The following is a 20,281-nucleotide window of genomic DNA, read 5'->3' as shown; positions in this document are numbered from 1 at the left end:
GTGTGTGAATGCCGTCCTTCACCTAGCTTGTTGGGAACACAAAGTTTCTTTTCAGTTGCAAACTCCACTCCATACATATATATGGGGAGGTACTAGCTCCAACTCGGTTTTACAGTGAAAATTGCAGGAATTTCAAACCGGCACTAGGAAACAGACTGAGAATCCAGAGAAAAAGTTTCTCCTGCAACCCGTTCCCTTGTTGCTAGATGAACGAACGTCTCTCCACATGCTCAGTTCTGAGAGATAAGTGTGTGTGAAAACCGTCCTTCACCTAGCTTGATGGGAACACAAAGTTTTTTTCAGTTGCAAACTCCACTCCATACATATTACAGGGAGGTACTAGCTCCAACTCTGTTTTACAGTGAAAACTGCAGGAACTTCAAACCGGTACTAGGAAACAGACTGAGAAACCATAGTAAAAGTTTCCCCTGCAACCCGTTCCCTTGGTGCTAGATGAACGAACGTCTCTCCACATGCTCAGTTCTGAGAGATAAGTGTGTGTGAAAGCCGTTCTTCACCTAGCTTGTTGGGAACACAAAGTTTCTTTTCAGTTGCAAACTCCACTCCATACATATATATGGTGAGGTACTAGCTCCAACTCGATTTTACAGTGAAAACTGCAGGAACTTCAAACCGGCACTAGGAAACAGACTGAGAAAACAGTAAAAGATTCTCCTGCAACCCGTTCCCTTGGTGCTAGATGAACGAACGTCTGGCCACATGCTCACTTCTGACAGATAAGTGTGTATGAATGCCGTCCTTAAATTAGCTTTTTGGAAACACAAAGATTCTTTTCAGTTGCAAACTCCACTCCATACATATATATGGGGAGGTACTAGCTCCAACTCGGTTTTACAGTGAAAACTGCAGGAACTTCAAACTGGCACTAGGAAACAGACTGAGAAACCAGAGTAAAAGATTCTCCTGCAACCCGTTCCCTTGGTGCTAGATGAACGAAAGTCTCTCCACTTGCTCAGTTCTGAGAGATATGTGTGTTTGGTAGCCGTCCTTCACCTAGCTTGTAGGGAACACAAAGTTTCTTTTCAGTTGCAAACTCCACTCCATACATATATATGTGTAGTTACTAGCTCCAACTCGGTTTTACAGTGAAAACTGCAGGAAAATCAAACCGCACTAGGAAACAGACTGAGAAACCAGAGTAAAAGTTTCTCCTGCAAACCGTTCCCTTGGTGTTAGATGAACGAACGTCTCTCCACATGCTCAGTTCTGAGAAATAAGTGTGTGTGAAAGCCGTCCTTCACCTAGCTTGTTGGGAACACAAAGTTTCTTTTAAGTTGCAAACTCCACTCCATACGTATATATGAGGAGGTACTAGCTCCAACTCGGTTTTACAGTGAAAACTGCAGGAACTTCAAACCGGCACTAGGAAACAGACTGAGAAACCAGAGTAAAAGTTTCTCCTGCAACCCGTTCCCTTGGTGCTAGATGAACGAACGTCTCTCCACCTGCTCAGTTCAGAGAGATAAGTGTGTGTGAAAGCCGTCCTTCACCTAGCTTGTTGGGAACACAAAGTTTTTTTTCAGCTGCAAACTCCATTCCATACATATATATGGGGAGGTATTAGCTCCAACTCGGTTTTACAGTGAAAACTGCAGGAACTTCAAACCGGCACTAGGAAACAGACTGAGAAACCAGAGTAAAAGTTTCCCCTGCAACCCGTTCCCTTGGTGCTAGATGAACGAACGTCTCTCCACTTGCTCAGTTCTGAGAGATATGTGTGTTTGGTAGCCGTCCTTCACCTAACTTGTTGGGAACACAAAGTTTCTTTTCAGTTGCAAACTCCACTCCTTACATATATATGGGGAGGTACTAGCTCCAACTCGGTTTTACAGTGAAAACTGCAGGAACTTCAAACCGGAACTAGGAAACAGACTGCGAAACCAGAGTAAACGTTTCTCCTGCAACCCGTTCCCTTGGTGCTAGATGAACGAACGTCTGTCCACATGCTCAGTTCTGAGACATAAGTGTGTGTGAAAGCCGTCCTTCACCTAGCTTGTTGGGAACACAAAGTTTCTTTTCAGTTCCAAACTCCACTCCATACATATATATGGGGAGGTACTAGCTCCAACTCGGTTTTACAGTGAAAACTGCAGGAACTTCAAACCGGCACTAGGAAACAGACTGAGAAACCAGAGTAAAAGTTTCTCCTGCAAACCGTTCCCTTGGTGCTAGATGAACGAACGTCTCTCCACATGCTCAGTTCTGAGAGATAAGTGTGTGTGAAAGCCTTCCTTCACCTAGCTTGTTGGGAACACAAAGTTTCTTTTAAGTTGCAAACTCCACTCCATACATATATATGGGGAGTTACTAGCTCCAACTCGGTTTTACAGTGAAAACTGCAGGGACTTCAAACCGGCACTAGGAAACAGACAGAGAAACCAGAGTAAAAGTTTCTCCTGCAACCCGTTCCCTTGGTGCTAGATGAACGAACGTCTCTCCACTTGCTCATTTCTGAGACATATGTGTGTTTGGTAGCCGTCCTTCACCTAGCTTGTTGGGAACACAAAGTTTCTTTTCAGTTGCAAACTCCACTCCATACATATATATGGGGAGGTACAAGCTCCAACTCGGTTTTACAGTGAAAACTGCAGGAACTTCAAACCGGCACTAGGAAACAGACTGAGAAACCAGAGTATATGTTTCTCCTGCAACCCGTTCCCTTGGTGCTAGATGAACGAACGTCTCTCCACATGCTCAGTTCTGAGAGATAATTGTGTGTGAAAGCCGTCCTTCAACTGGCTTGTTGGGAACACAAAGTATCTTTACAGTTGCAAACTCCACTCGATACATATATATGGGGAGGTACTAGCTCCAACTCGGTTTTACAGTGAAAACTGCAGGAACTTCTAACCGGCACTAGGAAACAGACTGAGAAACCAGAGTAAAAGTTTCTCCTGCAACCCTTTCCCTTGGTGCTAGATGAACGAAAGTCTCTCCACATGCTCAGTTCTGAAGAGATAAGTGTGTGTGAAAGCCGTCCTTCACCTAGCTTGTTGGGAACACAAAGTTTCTTTTCAGTTGCAAACTCCACTCCATACATATATATGGGGAGGTACTAGCTCCAACTCGGTTTTACAGTGAAAACTGCAGGAACTTCAAACCGGCACTAGGAAACAGACTGAGAATCCAGAGTAAAAGTTTCTCCTGCAACCCGTTCCCTTGGTGCTAGATGAACGAACGTCTCTCCACATGCTCAGTTCTGAGAGATAAGTGTGTGTGAAAGCCGTCCTTCATCTAGCTTGTTGGGAACACAAAGTTTCTTTTCAGTTGCAAACTCCATTCCATGCATATATATGGGGAGGTTCTAGCTCCAACTCGGTTTTACAGTGAAAACTGCAGGAACTTCAAACCGGCCCTAGGAAACAGACTGAGAAACCAGAGTAAAAGTTTCTCCTGCAACCCGTTCCCTTGGTGCTAGATGAACGAACGTCTCTCCACATGCTCAGTTCTGAGAGATAACTGTGTGTGAAAGCCGTCCTTCACCTAGCTTGTTGGGAACACAAAGTTTCTTTTCAGTTGCAAACTCCACTCCATACATATATATGGGGAGGTACTAGCTCCAACTCGGTTTTACAGTGAAAACTGCAGGGACTTCAAACCGGTACTAGGAAACAGACTGAGAATCCAGAGTAAAAGTTTCTCCGGCAACCCGTTCCCTTGGTGCTAGATGAACGAACGTCTCTCCACATGCTCAGTTCTGAGAGATAAGTGTGTGTGAAAGCCGTCCTTCACCTAGCTTGTTGGGAACACAAAGTTTCTTTTCAGTTGCAAACTCCACTCCATACATATATATGGGGAGGTACTAGCTCCAACTCGGTTTTACAGTGAAAACTGCAGGAACTTCAAACCGGCACTAGGAAACAGACTGAGAAACCAGAGTAAAAGTTTCTCCTGCAACCCGTTCCCTTGGTGCTAGATGAACGAACGTCTCTCCACATGCTCAGTTCTGAGAGATAAGTGTGTGTGAAAGCCATCCTTCACCTAGCTTGTTGGGAACACAAAGTTTCTTTTCAGTTGCAAACTCCACTCCATACCTATATATGGGGAGTTACTAGCTCCAAGTCGGTTTTACAGTGAAAACTGCAGGAACTTCAAACCGGCACTAAGAAACAGACAGAGAAACCAGAGTAAAAGTTTCTCCTGCAACCCGTTCCCTTGGTGCTAGATGAACGAACGTCTCTCCACCTGCTCAGTTCTGAGAGATAAGTGTGTGTGAAAGCCGTCCTTCACCTAGCTTGTTGGGAAAACAAAGTTTTTTTCAGTTGCAAACTCCACTCCATACATATATATGGGGAGGTAATAGCTCCAACTCGGTTTTACAGTTAAAACTGCAGGAACTTCAAACCGGCACTAGGAAACAGACTGAGAAAACAGAGTAAAAGTTTCTCCTGCAACCCGTTCCCTTGGTGCAAGATGAACGAAAGTCTCTCCAATTGCTCAGTTCTGAGAGATATGTGTGTTTGGTAGCCGTCCTTCACCTAGCTTGTTGGAAACACAAAGTTTCTTTTCAGTTGCAAACTCCACTCCATACATATATATGGGGAGGTACTAGCTCCAACTCGGTTTTACAGTGAAAAATGCAGGAACTTCATACCGGCACTAGGAAACAGACTGAGAAACCAGAGTAAAAGTTTCTCCTGCAACCCTTTCCCTTGGTGCTAGATGAACGAACGTCTCTCCACATGCTCAGTTCTGAGAGATAAATGTGTGTGAAAACCATTCTTCACCTAGCTTGTTGGGAACACAAAGTTTCTTTTCAGTTGCAAACTCCACTCCATATATATATATGGGGAGGTACTAGCTCCAACTCGGTTTTAAAGTGAAAACTGCAGGAACTTCAAACCGGCACTAGGAAACAGACTGAGAAACCAGAGTTAAAGATTATCCTGCAACCCGTTCCCTTGGTGCTAGATGAACGAACGTCTCTACGCATGCTAGGTTCTGAGAGATATGTGAGTGTGAAAGCCGAACTTCACCTAGCTTGTTGGGAACACAAAGTTTCTTTTCAGTTGCAAACTCCACTCCATACATATATATGCAGAGGTACTAGCTCCAACTCGGTTTTACAGTGAAAACTGCAGGAACTTCAAACCGGCACTAGGAAACAGACTGAGAAACCAGAGTAAAAGTTTCTCCTGCAACCCGTTCCCTTGGTGCTAGATGAACGAACGTCTCTCCACATGCTCAGATCTGAGAGATAAGTGTGTGTGAAAGACGACCTTCATCTAGCTTGTTGGGAACACAAAGTTTCTTTTCAGTTGCAAACTCCATTCCATGCATATATATAGGGAGGTTCTAGCTCCAACTCGGTTTTACAGTGAAAACTGCAGGAACTTCATACCGGCACTAGGAAACAGACTGAGAAACCAGAGTAAAAGATTCTCCTGCAACCCGTTCCCTTGGTGCTAGATGAACGAACGTCTCTCACCTGCTCAGTTCTGAGAGATAAGTGTGTGTGAAAGCCGTCCTTCACCTAGCTTGTTGGGAAAACAAAGTTTTTTTCAGTTGCAAACTCCACTCCATACATATATATGGGGAGGTAATAGCTCCAACTCGGTTTTACAGTGAAAACTGCAGGAACTTCAAACCGGCACTAGGAAACAGACTGAGAAAACAGAGTAAAAGTTTCTCCTGCAACCCGTTCCCTTGGTGCAAGATGAACGAAAGTCTCTCCACTTGCTCAGTTCTGAGAGATATGTGTGTTTGGTAGCCGTCCTTCACCTAACTTGTTGGGAACACAAAGTTTCTTTTCAGTTGCAAACTCCACTCCTTACATATATATGGGGAGGTACTAGCTCCAACTCGGTTTTACAGTGAAAACTGCAGGAACTTCAAACCGGAACTAGGAAACAGACTGCGAAACCAGAGTAAACGTTTCTCCTGCAACCCGTTCCCTTGGTGCTAGATGAACGAACGTCTGTCCACATGCTCAGTTCTGAGACATAAGTGTGTGTGAAAGCCGTCCTTCACCTAGCTTGTTGGGAACACAAAGTTTCTTTTCAGTTCCAAACTCCACTCCATACATATATATGGGGAGGTACTAGCTCCAACTCGGTTTTACAGTGAAAACTGCAGGAACTTCAAATCGGCACTAGGAAACAGACTGAGAAACCAGAGTAAAAGTTTCTCCTGCAAACCGTTCCCTTGGTGCTAGATGAACGAACGTCTCTCCACATGCTCAGTTCTGAGAGATAAGTGTGTGTGAAAGCCTTCCTTCACCTAGCTTGTTGGGAACACAAAGTTTCTTTTAAGTTGCAAACTCCACTCCATACATATATATGGGGAGTTACTAGCTCCAAATCGGTTTTACAGTGAAAACTGCAGGGACTTCAAACTGGCACTAGTAAACAGACAGAGAAACCAGAGTAAAAGTTTCTCCTGCAACCCGTTCCCTTGGTGCTAGATGAACGAACGTCTCTCCACTTGCTCATTTCTGAGACATATGTGTGTTTGGTAGCCGTCCTTCACCTAGCTTGTTGGGAACACAAAGTTTCTTTTCAGTTGCAAACTCCACTCCATACATATATATGGGGAGGTACAAGCTCCAACTCGGTTTTACAGTGAAAACTGCAGGAACTTCAAACCGGCACTAGGAAACAGACTGAGAAAACAGAGTATATGTTTCTCCTGCAACCCGTTCCCTTGGTGCTAGATGAACGAACGTCTCTCCACATGCTCAGTTCTGAGAGATAAGTGTGTGTGAAAGCCGTCCTTCACCTAGCTTGTTGGGAACACAAAGTTTCTTTTCAGTTGCAAACTCCACTCCATACATATATATGGGGAGGTACTAGCTCCAACTCGGTTTTACAGTGAAAACTGCAGGAACTTCAAACCGGCACTAGGAAACAGACTGAGAAACCAGAGTTAAAGATTATCCTGCAACCCGTTCCCTTGGTGCTAGATGAACGAACGTCTCTACGCATGCTAGGTTCTGAGAGATATGTGAGTGTGAAAGCCGAACTTCACCTAGCTTGTTGGGAACACAAAGTTTCTTTTCAGTTGCTAACTCCACTCCATACATATATATGCAGAGGTACTAGCTCCAACTCGGTTTTACAGTGAAAACTGCAGGAACTTCAAACCGGCACTAGGAAACAGACTGAGAAACCAGAGTAAAAGTTTCTCCTGCAACCCGTTCCCTTGGTGCTAGATGAACGAACGTCTCTCCACATGCTCAGATCTGAGAGATAAGTGTGTGTGAAAGACGACCTTCATCTAGCTTGTTGGGAACACAAAGTTTCTTTTCAGTTGCAAACTCCATTCCATGCATATATATGGGGAGGTTCTAGCTCCAACTCGGTTTTACAGTGAAAACTGCAGGAACTTCATACCGGCACTAGGAAACAGACTGAGAAACCAGAGTAAAAGATTCTCCTGCAACCCGTTCCCTTGGTGCTAGATGAACGAACGTCTCTCACCTGCTCAGTTCTGAGAGATAAGTGTGTGTGAAAGCCGTCCTTCACCTAGCTTGTTGGGAAAACAAAGTTTTTTTCAGTTGCAAACTCCACTCCATACATATATATGGGGAGGTACTAGCTCCAACTCGGTTTTACAGTGAAAACTGCAGGAACTTCAAACCGGCACTAGGAAACAGACTGAGAAAACAGAGTAAAAGTTTCTCCTGCAACCCGTTCCCTTGGTGCAAGATGAACGAAAGTCTCTCCACTTGCTCAGTTCTGAGAGATATGTGTGTTTGGTAGCCGTCCTTCACCTAACTTGTTGGGAACACAAAGTTTCTTTTCAGTTGCAAACTCCACTCCTTACATATATATGGGGAGGTACTAGCTCCAACTCGGTTTTACAGTGAAAACTGCAGGAACTTCAAACCGGAACTAGGAAACAGACTGCGAAACCAGAGTAAACGTTTCTCCTGCAACCCGTTCCCTTGGTGCTAGATGAACGAACGTCTGTCCACATGCTCAGTTCTGAGACATAAGTGTGTGTGAAAGCCGTCCTTCACCTAGCTTGTTGGGAACACAAAGTTTCTTTTCAGTTCCAAACTCCACTCCATACATATATATGGGGAGGTACTAGCTCCAACTCGGTTTTACAGTGAAAACTGCAGGAACTTCAAACCGGCACTAGGAAACAGACTGAGAAAACAGAGTATATGTTTCTCCTGCAACCCGTTCCCTTGGTGCTAGATGAACGAACGTCTCTCCACATGCTCAGTTCTGAGAGATAAGTGTGTGTGAAAGCCGTCCTTCACCTAGCTTGTTGGGAACACAAAGTTTCTTTTCAGTTGCAAACTCCACTCCATACATATATATGGGGAGGTACTAGCTCCAACTCGGTTTTACAGTGAAAACTGCAGGAACTTCAAACCGGCACTAGGAAACAGACTGAGAAACCAGAGTAAAAGTTTCTCCTGCAACCCGTTCCCTTGGTGCTAGATGAACGAACGTCTCTCCACATGCTCAGTTCTGAGAGATAAGTGTGTGTGAAAGCCATCCTTCACCTAGCTTGTTGGGAACACAAAGTTTCTTTTCAGTTGCAAACTCCACTCCATACCTATATATGGGGAGTTAATATCTCCAAGTCGGTTTTACAGTGAAAACTGCAGGAACTTCAAACCGGCACTAAGAAACAGACAGAGATACCAGAGTAAAAGTTTCTCCTGCAACCCGTTCCCTTGGTGCTAGATGAACGAACGTCTCTCCACCTGCTCAGTTCTGAGAGATAAGTGTGTGTGAAAGCCGTCCTTCACCTAGCTTGTTGGGAAATCAAAGTTTTTTTCAGTTGGAAACTCCACTCCATACATATATATGGGGAGGTAATAGCTCCAACTCGGTTTTACAGTTAAAACTGCAGGAACTTCAAACCGGCACTAGGAAACAGACTGAGAAAACAGAGTAAAAGTTTCTCCTGCAACCCGTTCCCTTGGTGCAAGATGAACGAAAGTCTCTCCACTTGCTCAGTTCTGAGAGATATGTGTGTTTGGTAGCCGTCCTTCACCTAGCTTGTTGGAAACACAAAGTTTCTTTTCAGTTGCAAACTCCACTCCATACATATATATGGGGAGGTACTAGCTCGAACTCGGTTTTACAGTGAAAACTGCAGGAACTTCATACCGGCACTAGGAAACAGACTGAGAAACCAGAGTAAAAGTTTCTCCTGCAACCCTTTCCCTTGGTGCTAGATGAACGAACGTCTCTCCACATGCTCAGTTCTGAGAGATAAATGTGTGTGAAAACCATTCTTCACCTAGCTTGTTGGGAACACAAAGTTTCTTTTCAGTTGCAAACTCCACTCCATACATATATATGGGGAGGTACTAGCTCCAACTCGGTTTTAAAGTGAAAACTGCAGGAACTTCAAACCGGCACTAGGAAACAGACTGAGAAACCAGAGTTAAAGATTATCCTGCAACCCGTTCCCTTGGTGCTAGATGAACGAACGTCTCTACGCATGCTAGGTTCTAAGAGATATGTGAGTGTGAAAGCCGAACTTCACCTAGCTTGTTGGGAACACAAAGTTTCTTTTCAGTTGCAAACTCCACTCCATACATATATATGCAGAGGTACTAGCTCCAACTCGGTTTTACAGTGAAAACTGCAGGAACTTCAAACCGGCACTAGGAAACAGACTGAGAAACCAGAGTAAAAGTTTCTCCTGCAACCCGTTCCCTTGGTGCTAGATGAACGAACGTCTCTCCACATGCTCAGATCTGAGAGATAAGTGTGTGTGAAAGACGACCTTCATCTAGCTTGTTGGGAACACAAAGTTTCTTTTCAGTTGCAAACTCCATTCGATGCATATATATGGGGAGGTACTAGCTCCAACTCGGTATTACAGTGAAAACTGCAGGAACTTCATACCGGCACTAGGAAACAGACTGAGAAACCAGAGTAAAAGATTCTCCTGCAACACGTTCCCTTGGTGCTAGATGAACGAACGTCTCTCACCTGCTCAGTTCTGAGAGATAAGTGTGTGTGAAAGCCGTCCTTCACCTAGCTTGTTGGGAAAACAAAGTTTTTTTCAGTTGCAAACTCCACTCCATACATATATATGGGGAGGTAATAGCTCCAACTCGGTTTTACAGTTAAAACTGCAGGAACTTCAAACCGGCACTAGGAAACAGACTGAGAAAACAGAGTAAAAGTTTCTCCTGCAACCCGTTCCCTTGGTGCAAGATGAACGAAAGTCTCTCCACTTGCTCAGTTCTGAGAGATATGTGTGTTTGGTAGCCGTCCTTCACCTAGCTTGTTGGAAACACAAAGTTTCTTTTCAGTTGCAAACTCCACTCCATACATATATATGGGGAGGTACTAGCTCCAACTCGGTTTTACAGTGAAAACTGCAGGAACTTCAAACCGGCACTAGGAAACAGACTGAGAAACCAGAGTAAAAGTTTCTCCTGCAACCCGTTCCCTTTGTGCTAGATGAACGAACGTCTCTCCACATGCTCAGATCTGAGAGATAAGTGTGTGTGAAAGACGTCCTTCATCTTGCTTGTTGGGAACACAAAGTTTCTTTTCAGTTGCAAACTCCATTCCATGCATATATATGGGGAGGTACTAGCTCCAACTCGGTATTACAGTGAAAACTGCAGGATCTTCAAACCGGCACTAGGAAACAGACTGAGAAACCAGAGTAAAAGTTTCTCCTGCATCCCGTTCCCTTGGTGCTAGATGAACGAACTTCTCTCCACCTGCTCAGTTCTGAGAGATAAGTGTGTGTGAAAGCCGTCCTTCACCTAGCTTGTTGGGAACACAAAGTTTCTTTTCATTTGCAAACTACACTCCATACATATATATGGTGAGGTACTAGCTCCAACTCGATTTTACAGTGAAAACTGCAGGAACTTCAAACCGGCACTAGGAAACAGACTGAGAAAAGAGAGTAAAAGGTTCTCCTGCAACCCGTTCCCTTGGTGCTAGATGAACGAACGTCTGGCCACATGCTCACTTCTGACAGATAAGTGTGTATGAAAGCCGTCCTTAATTTATCTTGTTGGAAACACAAAGATTCTTTTCAGTTGCAAACTCCACTCCATACATATATATGGGGAGGTACTAGCTCCAACTCGGTTTTACAGTGAAAACTGCAGGAACTTCAAACTGGCACTAGGAAACAGACTGAGAAACCAGAGTAAAAGATTCTCCTGCAACCCGTTCCCTTGGTGCTAGATGAACGAACGTCTCTCACCTACTCAGTTCTGAGAGATAAGTGTGTGTGAAAGCCGTCCTTCACCTAGCTTGTTGGGAAAACAAAGTTTTTTTCAGTTGCAAACTCCACTCCATACATATATATGGGGAGTTACTAGCTCCAACTCGGTTTTACAGTTAAAACTGCAGGAACTTCAAACCGGCACTAGGAAACAGACTGAGAAAACAGAGTAAAAGTTTCTCCTGCAACCCGTTCCCTTGGTGCAAGATGAACGAAAGTCTCTCCACTTGCTCAGTTCTGAGAGGTATGTGTGTTTGGTAGCCGTCCTTCACCTAGCTTGTTGGAAACACAAAGTTTCTTTTCAGTTGCAAACTCCACTCCATACATATATATGGGGAGGTACTAGCTCCAACTCGGTTTTACAGTGAAAACTGCAGGAACTTCATACCGGCACTAGGAAACAGACTGAGAAACCAGAGTAAAAGTTTCTCCTGCAACCCGTTCCCTTGGTGCAAGATGAACGAAAGTCTCTCCACTTGCTCAGTTCTGAGAGATATGTGTGTTTGGTAGCCGTCCTTCACCTAGCTTGTTGGAAACACAAAGTTTCTTTTCATTTGCAAACTCCACTCCATACATATATATGGGGAGGTACTAGCTCCAACTAGGTTTTACAGTGAAAACTGCAGGAACTTCATACCGGCACTAGGAAACAGACTGAGAAACCAGAGTAAAAGTTTCTCCTGCAACCCTTTCCCTTGGTGCTAGATGAACGAACGTCTCTCCACATGCTCAGTTCTGAGAGATAAATGTGTGTGAAAACCATTCTTCACCTAGCTTGTTGGGAACACAAAGTTTCTTTTCAGTTGCAAACTCCACTCCATATATATATATGGGGAGGTACTAGCTCCAACTCGATTTTACAGTGAAAACTGCAGGAACTTCAAACCGGCACTAGGAAACAGACTGAGAAACCAGAGTTAAAGATTATCCTGCAACCCGTTCCCTTGGTGCTAGATGAACGAACGTCTCTACGCATGCTAGGTTCTGAGAGATATGTGAGTGTGAAAGCCGAACTTCACCTAGCTTGTTGGGAACACAAAGTTTCTTTTCAGTTGCAAACTCCACTCCATACATATATATGCAGAGGTACTAGCTCCAACTCGGTTTTACAGTGAAAACTGCAGGAACTTCATACCGGCACTAGGAAACAGACTGAGAAACCAGAGTAAAAGTTTCTCCTGCAACCCTTTCCCTTGGTGCTAGATGAACGAACGTCTCTCCACATGCTCAGTTCTGAGAGATAAATGTGTGTGAAAACCATTCTTCACCTAGCTTGTTGGGAACACAAAGTTTCTTTTCAGTTGCAAACTCCACTCCATATATATATATGGGGAGGTACTAGCTCCAACTCGGTTTTACAGTGAAAACTGCAGGAACTTCAAACCGGCACTAGGAAACAGACTGAGAAACCAGAGTTAAAGATTATCCTGCAACCCGTTCCATTGGTGCTAGATGAACGAACGTCTCTACGCATGCTAGGTTCTGAGAGATATGTGAGTGTGAAAGCCGAACTTCACCTAGCTTGTTGGGAACACAAAGTTTCTTTTCAGTTGCAAACTCCACTCCATACATATATATGCAGAGGTACTAGCTCCAACTCGGTTTTACAGTGAAAACTGCAGGAACTTCAAACCGGCACTAGGAAACAGACTGAGAAACCAGAGTAAAAGTTTCTCCTGCAACCCATTCCCTTGGTGCTAGATGAACGAACGTCTCTCCACATGCTCAGATCTGAGAGATAAGTGTGTGTGAAAGAAGTCCTTCATCTAGCTTGTTGGGAACACAAAGTTTCTTTTCAGTTGCAAACTCCATTCCATGCATATATATGGGGAGGTACTAGCTCCAACTCGGTTTTACAGTGAAAACTGCAGGATCTTCAAACCGGCACTAGGAAACAGACTGAGAATCCAGAGTAAAAGTTTCTCCTGCAACCCGTTCCCTTGGTGCTAGATGAACGAACGTCTCTCCACATGCTCAGTTGTGAGAGATAACTGTGTGTGAATGCCGTCCTTCACCTAGCTTGTTGGGAACACAAAGTTTCTTTTCAGTTGCAAACTCCACTCCATACATATATATGGGGAGGTACTAGCTCCAACTCGGTTTTACAGTGAAAATTGCAGGAATTTCAAACCGGCACTAGGAAACAGACTGAGAATCCAGAGAAAAAGTTTCTCCTGCAACCCGTTCCCTTGTTGCTAGATGAACGAACGTCTCTCCACATGCTCAGTTCTGAGAGATAAGTGTGTGTGAAAACCGTCCTTCACCTAGCTTGATGGGAACACAAAGTTTTTTTCAGTTGCAAACTCCACTCCATACATATTACAGGGAGGTACTAGCTCCAACTCTGTTTTACAGTGAAAACTGCAGGAACTTCAAACCGGTACTAGGAAACAGACTGAGAAACCATAGTAAAAGTTTCCCCTGCAACCCGTTCCCTTGGTGCTAGATGAACGAACGTCTCTCCACATGCTCAGTTCTGAGAGATAAGTGTGTGTGAAAGCCGTTCTTCACCTAGCTTGTTGGGAACACAAAGTTTCTTTTCAGTTGCAAACTCCACTCCATACATATATATGGTGAGGAACTAGCTCCAACTCGATTTTACAGTGAAAACTGCAGGAACTTCAAACCGGCACTAGGAAACAGACTGAGAAAACAGTAAAAGATTCTCCTGCAACCCGTTCCCTTGGTGCTAGATGAACGAACGTCTGGCCACATGCTCACTTCTGACAGATAAGTGTGTATGAATGCCGTCCTTAAATTAGCTTTTTGGAAACACAAAGATTCTTTTCAGTTGCAAACTCCACTCCATACATATATATGGGGAGGTACTAGCTCCAACTCGGTTTTACAGTGAAAACTGCAGGAACTTCAAACTGGCACTAGGAAACAGACTGAGAAACCAGAGTAAAAGATTCTCCTGCAACCCGTTCCCTTGGTGCTAGATGAACGAAAGTCTCTCCACTTGCTCAGTTCTGAGAGATATGTGTGTTTGGTAGCCGTCCTTCACCTAGCTTGTAGGGAACACAAAGTTTCTTTTCAGTTGCAAACTCCACTCCATACATATATATGGGTAGTTACTAGCTCCAACTCGGTTTTACAGTGAAAACTGCAGGAAAATCAAACCGCACTAGGAAACAGACTGAGAAACCAGAGTAAAAGTTTCTCCTGCAAACCGTTCCCTTGGTGTTAGATGAACGAACGTCTCTCCACATGCTCAGTTCCGAGAGATAAGTGTGTGTTAAAGCCGTCCTTCACCTAGCTTGTTGGGAACACAAAGATTATTTTCAGTTGCAAACTCCACTCCATACATATATATGGGGAGGTACTAGCTCCAACTCGCTTTTACACTGAAAACTGCAGGAATTTCAAACCAGCACTAGGAAACAGACTGAGAAACCACAGTAAAAGTTTCTCCTGCAACCCGTTCCCTTATTGCTAGATGAACGAACTTCTCTCCACATGCTCAGTTCTGAGAGATAAGTGTGTGTGGAAGTCGTCCTTCACCTAACTTGTTGGGAAAACAAAGTTTCTTTTCAGTTGCAAACTCCATTCCATACATATATATGGGGAGGTACTAGCTCCAATTCTGTTTTACACTGAAAACTGCAGGAACTTCAAACCGGCACTAGGAAACAGACTTAGAATCCAGAGTAAAAGTTTCTCCTGCAACCCGTTCCCTTGGTGCTAGATGAACGAACGTCTCTCCACATGCTCAGTTCTGAGAGATAAGTGTGTGTGAAAGCCATCCTTCACCTAGCTTGTTGGGAACACAAAGTTTCTTTTCAGTTGCAAACTCCACTCCATACATATATATGGGGAGTTACTAGCTCCAAGTCGGTTTTACAGTGAAAACTGCAGGAACTTCAAACCGGCACTAAGAAACAGACAGAGAAACCAGAGTAAAAGTTTCTCCTGCAACCCGTTCCCTTGGTGCTAGATGAACGAACGTCTCTCCACCTGCTCAGTTCTGAGAGATAAGTGTGTGTGAAAGCCGTCCTTCACCTAGCTTGTTGGGAACACAAAGTTTCTTTTCAGTTGCAAACTCCACTCCATACATATATATGGTGAGGTACTAGCTCCAACTCGATTTTACAGTGAAAACTGCAGGAACTTCAAACCGGCACTAGGAAACAGACTGAGAAAACAGAGTAAAAGATTCTCCTGCAACCCGTTCCCTTGGTGCTAGATGAACGAACGTCTGGCCACATGCTCACTTCTGACAGATAAGTGTGTATGAAAGCCGTCCTTAATTTAGCTTGTTGGAAACACAAAGATTCTTTTCAGTTGCAAACTCCACTCCATACATATATATGGGGAGGTACTAGCTCCAACTCGGTTTTACAGTGAAAACTGCAGGAACTTCAAACTGGCACTAGGAAACAGACTGAGAAACCAGAGTAAAAGATTCTCCTGCAACCCGTTCCCTTGGTGCTAGATGAACGAACGTCTCTCACCTGCTCAGTTCTGAGAGATAAGTGTGTGTGAAAGCCGTCCTTCACCTAGCTTGTTGGGAAAACAAAGTTTTTTTCAGTTGCAAACTCCACTCCATACATATATATGGGGAGGTAATAGCTCCAACTCGGTTTTACAGTTAAAACTGCAGGAACTTCAAACCGGCACTAGGAAACAGACTGAGAAAACAGAGTAAAATTTCTCCTGCAACCCGTTCCCTTGGTGCAAGATGAACGAAAGTCTCTCCACTTGCTCAGTTCTGAGAGATATGTGTGTTTGGTAGCCGTCCTTCACCTAGCTTGTAGGGAACACAAAGTTTCTTTTCAGTTGCAAACTCCACTCCATACATATATATGGGGAGGTACTAGCTCCAACTCGGTTTTACAGTGAAAACTGCAGGAAAATCAAACCGCACTAGGAAACAGACTGAGAAACCAGAGTAAAAGTTTCTCCTGCAAACCGTTCCCTTGGTGCTAGATGAACGAACGTCTCTCCACATGCTCAGTTCTGAGAGATGACTGTGTGTGAAAGCCGTACTTCACCTAGCTTGTTGGGAAAACAAAGTTTCTTTTCAGTTGCAAACTCCACTCCATACATATATATGGGGAGGTACTAGCTCCAACTCGGTTTTACAGTGAAAACTGCAGGAACTTCATACCGGCACTAGGAAACAGACTGAGAAACCAGAGTAAAAGTTTCTCCTGCAACCCTTTCCCTTGGTGCTAGATGAACGAACGTCTCTCCACATGCTCAGTTCTGAGAGATAAATGTGTGTTAAAACCATTCTTCACCTAGCTTGTTGGGAACACAAAGTTTCTTTTCAGTTGCAAACTCCACTCCATATATATATATGGGGAGGTACTAGCTCCAACTCGGTTTTACAGTGAAAACTGCAGGAACTTCAAACCGGCACTAGGAAACAGACTGAGAAACCAGAGTTAAAGATTATCCTGCAACCCGTTCCCTTGGTGCTAGATGAACGAACGTCTCTACGCATGCTAGGTTCTGAGAGATATGTGAGTGTGAAAGCCGAACTTCACCTAGCTTGTTGGGAACACAAAGTTTCTTTTCAGTTGTAAACTCCACTCCATACATATATATGCAGAGGTACTAGCTCCAACTCGGTTTTACAGTGAAAACTGCAGGAACTTCAAACCGGCACTAGGAAACAGACTGAGAAACCAGAGTAAAAGTTTCTCCTGCAACCCGTTCCCTTGGTGCTAGATGAACGAACGTCTCTCCACATGCTCATATCTGAGAGATAAGTGTGTGTGAAAGACGTCCTTCATCTAGCTTGTTGGGAACACAAAGTTTCTTTTCAGTTGCAAACTCCATTCCATGCATATATATGGGGAGGTACTAGCTCCAACTCGGTTTTACAGTGAAAACTGCAGGATCTTCAAACCGGCACTAGGAAACAGACTGAGAAACCAGAGTAAAAGTTTCTCCTGCAACCCGTTCCCTTGGTGCTAGATGAACGAACGTCTCTCCACATGCTCAGTTCTGAGAGATAACTGTGTGTGAATGCCGTCCTTCACCTATCTTGTTGGGAACACAAAGTTTCTTTTCAGTTGCAAACTCCACTCCATACATATATATGGGGAGGTACTAGCTCCAACTCGGTTTTACAGTGAAAATTGCAGGAATTTCAAACCGGCACTAGGAAACAAACTGAGAATCCAGAGAAAAAGTTTCTCCTGCAACCCGTTCCCTTGTTGCTAGATGAACGAACGTCTCTCCACATGCTCATTTCTGAGAGATAAGTGTGTGTGAAAACCGTCCTTCACCTAGCTTGATGGGAACACAAAGTTTTTTTCAGTTGCAAACTCCACTCCATACATATTATAGGGAGGTACTAGCTCCAACTCTGTTTTACAGTGAAAACTGCAGGAACTTCAAACCGGCACTAGGAAACAGACTGAGAAACCAGAGTAAAAGTTTCTCCTGCAACCCGTTCCCTTGGTGCTAGATGAACGAACGTCTCTCCACATGCTCAGTTCTGAGAGATAAGTGTGTGTGAAAGCCGTCCTTCACCTAGCTTGTTGGGAACACAAGTTTCTTTTCAGTTACAAACTCCACTCCATACATATATATGGGGAGGTACAAGCTCCAACTCGCTTTTACACTGAAAACTGCAGGAATTTCAAACCAGCACTAGGAAATAGACTGAGAAACCAGAGTAAAAGTTTCTCCTGCAACCCGTTCCCTTATTGCTAGATGAACGAACTTCTCTCCACATGCTCAGTTCTGAGAGATAAGTTTGTGTGAAAGTCGTCCTTCACCTAGCTTGTTGGGAAAACAAAGTTTCTTTTCAGTTGCAAACTCCATTCCATACATATATATGGGGAGGTACTAGCTCCAATTCTGTTTTACACTGAAAACTGCAGGAACTTCAAACCGGCACTAGGAAACAGACTTAGAATCCAGAGTAAAATTTCTCCTGCAACCCGTTCACTTTGTGCTAGATGAACGAACGTCTCTCCACATGCTCAGTTCTGAGAGATAAGTGTGTGTGAAAGCCGTCCTTCACCTAGCTTGTTGGGAACACAAGTTTCTTTTCAGTTGCATACTCCACTCCATACATATATATGAGGAGGTACTAGCTCCAACTCGGTTTTATAGTGAAAACTGCAGGAACTTCAAACCGGCACTAGGAAACAGACTGAGAAACCAGAGTAAAAGTTTCTCCTGCAACCCGTTCCCTTGGTGCTAGATGAACGAACGTCTCTCCACCTGCTCAGTTCAGAGAGATAAGTGTGTGTGAAAGCCGTCCTTCACCTAGCTTGTTGGGAACACAAAGTTTCTTTTCAGTTGCAAACTCCATTCCATACATATATATGGGGAGGTATTAGCTCCAACTCGGTTTTACAGTGAAAACTGCAGGAACTTCAAACCGGCACTAGGAAACAGACTGAGAAGCCAGAGTAAAAGTTTATCCTGCAACCCGTTCCCTTGGTGCTAGAAGAACGAACGCCTCTCCACTTGCTCAGTTCTGAGAGATATGTGTGTTTGGTAGCCGTCTTTCACCTAACTTGTTGGGAACACAAAGTTTCTTTTCAGTTGTAAACTCCACTCCATACATATATATGGGGAGTTACTAGCTCCAACTCGGTTTTACAGTGAAAACTGCAGGAAAATCAAACCGCACTAGGAAACAGACTGAGAAACCAGAGTAAAAGTTTCTCCTGCAAACCGTTCCCTTGGTGCTAGATGAACGAACGTCTCTCCACATGCTCAGTTCCGAGAGATAAGTGTGTGTGAAAGCCGTCCTTCACCTAGCTTGTTGGGAACACAAGTTTCTTTTCAGTTGCATACTCCACTCCATACATATATATGAGGAGGTACTAGCTCCAACTCGGTTTTACAGTGAAAACTGCAGGAACTTCAAACCGGCACTAGGAAACAGACTGAGAAACCAGAGTAAAAGTTTCTCCTGCAACCCGTTCCCTTGGTGCTAGATGAACGAACGTCTCTCCACCTGCTCAGTTCAGAGAGATAAGTGTGTGTGAAAGCCGTCCTTCACCTAGCTTGTTGGGAACACAAAGTTTCTTTTCAGTTGCAACCTCCATTCCATACATATATATGGGGAGGTATTAGCTCCAACTCGGTTTTACAGTGAAAACTGCAGGAACTTCAAACCGGCACTAGGAAACAGACTGAGAAGCCAGAGTAAAAGTTTCTCCTGCTACCCGTTCCCTTGGTGCTAGTAGAACGAACGTCTCTACACTTGCTCAGTTCTGAGAGATATGTGTGTTTGGTCGCCGTCTTTCACCTAACTTGTTGGGAACACAAAGTTTCTTTTCAGTTGCAAACTCCACTCCTTACATATATATGGGGAGGTACTAGCTCCAACTCGGTTTTACAGTGAAAACTGCAGGAACTTCAAACCGGAACTAGGAAACAGACTTAGAAACCTGAGTAAAAGTTTCTCCTGCAACCCGTTCCCTTGGTGCTAGATGAACGAACGTCTCTCCACATGCTCAGTTCTGAGAGATAAGTGTGTGTGAAAGCCGTCCTTCACCTAGCTTGTTGGGAACACAAAGTTTCTTTTCAGTTGCAAACTCCAAACATATATATGGGGAGGTATTAGCTCCAACTCGGTTTTAAGTGAAAATTGCAGAAAATTCAAACCGGCACTAGGAAACAGACTGAGAAACCAGAGTAAATGTTTCTCCTGCAACCCGTTCCCTTGGTGCTAGATGAACGAACGTCTGTCCACATGCTCAGTTCTGAGAGATAACTGTGTGTGAATGCCGTCCTTCACCTAGCTTGTTGGGAACACAAAGTTTCTTTTCAGTTGCAAACTCCACTCCATACATATATATGGGGAGGTACTAGCTCCAACTCGGTTTTACAGTGAAAACTGCAGGAACTTCAAACCGGCACTAGGAAAAAGACTGAGAAACCAGAGTAAAAGTTTCTCCTGCATCCCGTTCCCTTGGTGCTAGATGAACGAACTTCTCTCCACATGCTCAGTTCTGAGAGATAAGTGTGTGTGAAAGCCTTCCTTCAACTAGCTTGTTGGGTACACAAATTTTCTTTTCAGTTGCAAACTCCACTCCATACATATATATGGGGAGTTACTAGCTCCAACTCGGTTTTACAGTGAAAACTGCAGGAACTTCAAACCGGCACTAGG

The sequence above is a fragment of the Camelus bactrianus genome, chromosome 23, assembly GCF_048773025.1.
Source record: "Camelus bactrianus isolate YW-2024 breed Bactrian camel chromosome 23, ASM4877302v1, whole genome shotgun sequence".
Classification (NCBI taxonomy): Eukaryota; Metazoa; Chordata; class Mammalia; order Artiodactyla; family Camelidae; genus Camelus; species Camelus bactrianus.
The sequence above is the reverse complement of the archived record's forward strand: the minus strand, read 5'-3'. Positions refer to the sequence as shown.